This window comes from Sinocyclocheilus rhinocerous, unplaced genomic scaffold, assembly GCF_001515625.1.
Source record: "Sinocyclocheilus rhinocerous isolate Xijiao unplaced genomic scaffold, SAMN03320098_v1.1 scaffold515, whole genome shotgun sequence".
Taxonomy (NCBI): Eukaryota; Metazoa; Chordata; class Actinopteri; order Cypriniformes; family Cyprinidae; genus Sinocyclocheilus; species Sinocyclocheilus rhinocerous.
Window position 1 is genome coordinate 246,049 of NW_015660140.1, and position 2,317 is coordinate 248,365.

Consider the following 2,317-nt stretch of genomic DNA (forward strand, 5'->3'; position numbering starts at 1 on the left):
GATATTGTCCTCTTTTGGAAGACCAAACAAAGTAGTTTCGCTTTCACAACGAAGCACACAGCGTCTTCAGGACATGGCGGCAGCGGCAACATACTACAGTGAGAATAAAAGTTACGCCTTCTTTCTTTGTGTGAACATTTGCAAATCTTCCCACATCGTGACGTAGACATGTGGGGGCATGTTAGAACGAGCTCTTTTAGGTAGGCGTGGCTGACTCTTAACTTTTATAAAGAATATCTCTTTGGATTTGAGACTTTAGTCTTTGCAACTTTACAGATCTTCTTTATGCACCAAGAGCTTGTAACACTCCAAAGAGAAAGGAAAAATTTAAATCGCATCATATGACCCCTTTAAAATATATTAAAATAGAATTATTTTAAATAATATATCACAATATTAGTTTTACTGTATTTTTGATCAAATATATGCAGCCTTCGTGAACATAAGAGACTTATTTCAAAAACTTGAGCCCGCAACTTAAATTGACAGTCCTAATAAAATACACTTTTCTATCTGATTCAGTTATGTGGATTTACTTTGTTATTTTTAGTTCATTCTATTCTATTTTTAACTTCTGTTAACCCTGTTTCTTCACCACTTTGTGTTCACAGTGGTTGAATGTTGAAGCTCAAACAGCCAAAGACGGGACATCAGTCTGCCAGCGTGGCAGAAACATGGTGCTGCGTGGCGGGGACACTTTGACTCTGTTACTGTATAACCCTGGTGTATTATTGTTAGATATTTCTATAAGTATTTATGTGTACACAAATGTAAATAATGAACGAGAGTAGCTATAATTTGACTGGGGTCGTCAGACTTGTGTGTTCCAAGTGCCCACCCATCATGTGTGTGTGTATCTGTGCCATAAGGAAACTTCATTCTTGACAAACATTTCAGCATATGGTCGTTGCTGCTTATGATATTGTTGTAATGTTTGTATAATGCTATGCAATTATTTTCACTAATTTTATAGAACCGTGCGTGTGAGAGTTAGAAAATTTGTTGTTGTATGTGTGAATATTTTTGGTTCACGTCAGACCCCCTAGACCCCTCAGATGCATATTAACTAACAAGAACAAACTCTAAGTGACCTAACATAATATGTTAAATGATTTTGTGGCAGTTAAATGGATTTGCATTGCACTTACGGTACACTTCTGTTCAAAACACCAGTACAAAACTGCACAGATCCTTTCACTTTCAGAGGACACATTCAGGGAAATATTTGTTCAGACATATGCTAGATATGTAAAATTCACATTAATGTCCAGTTGTTTGTCGACAAGCATCAGATGTTTAAGCGTGCGTGCGGATGTTTGCGTTTTGTGTATATTGAAGCATTAGAGTTTATGCTTTTTAATGTTAATTTGCTTATCACAAACCTGTGGTAGTTGGAAAAAAACTAATACTGTTTAACAATGAAACACGCTATGCGTGAGAATTTAGCTGCGCAGAAATGAAGAAGGAAACGAGTGATTGTTGGATGACTGTGCCTCTGTTTTTCTGTCCTCTGTACTGGAACTCTCTCTGGTCTTTTGTACTTCATACTCCAGTTATTTACTGTAAATCGGCCATTTGTGCCCACCCTGAATTTGTTCATGACTCCAACTTTGCATTACTAAAGTAATGCAATGTGACGGTAATTTCGGGTTTCTCTTGTAGCTTCGTTTTTTGTTTTTTTTTACATTTAAGGCATTATTTCCTGTCGTTCAATCGTGGTTTAAGCTAAAACATTACTGTTGCGCATTGCAACAGTATTCGCTCTGAATCTGGTGGCGTAACTTTTTTTCCTCATTGTCTTTTTTTGTTTGTTTTGATAAGCTAAGCTAATGAGCATTCTCAAGGTGTGCGTCACACAATGGCCGATCACGACGATGGTTTTTGTCGATTCGTTGACCTCCTCAATGACAAACCGCAACTACTGGCCCTAATTTAGCAAGAGCAGTTCTGTGCGCTGACCTCACCTCATAAAAATCCACAACATAACGCCGTGACACTAATTGGAAGTTCCCCCTCAACTGCCAAATGGTGCATGCGAGTGCTTTAAGGGTCAAGGGTCGTGGAGCCCCCACTTCTCCGTGGCTCTGAAGCTGGCGTGTGTGTCTTTAAGAGTGTGTTTGTGTGTTGGTTGTGACCTCCTTGTCCAGATTGACTTCCTGTCAAGCATATGTTTGATCTTGACGAAGACTTTGAGAGTTGTTCTGTGTTGTTTGTTTGTTGTGTTTGTGTTCTCCTACATGTCACATTGGCAGAAATGGGAGAAAATCATGGCTGGCAACTATTGTAATGTTTTTATATATATATATATACATATATA

The 2,317-nt window shown here is 38.2% G+C and overlaps 1 protein-coding gene across 1 annotated transcript in view; it reads left to right on the plus strand.

Annotated features, from left to right (window-relative positions):
* The window catches only part of LOC107724865 (protein patched homolog 1-like), a 73,897-nt gene extending 71,626 nt beyond the window's left edge, over nucleotides 1–2,271 (plus strand). The window contains exon 24 of the mRNA XM_016533945.1: nucleotides 612–2,271. The gene's annotated coding sequence lies outside the window, so the exon portion shown is untranslated. The remainder of the gene's footprint in view (nucleotides 1–611) is intronic.
* The last annotated feature ends 46 nt before the right edge of the window (nucleotides 2,272–2,317 follow it).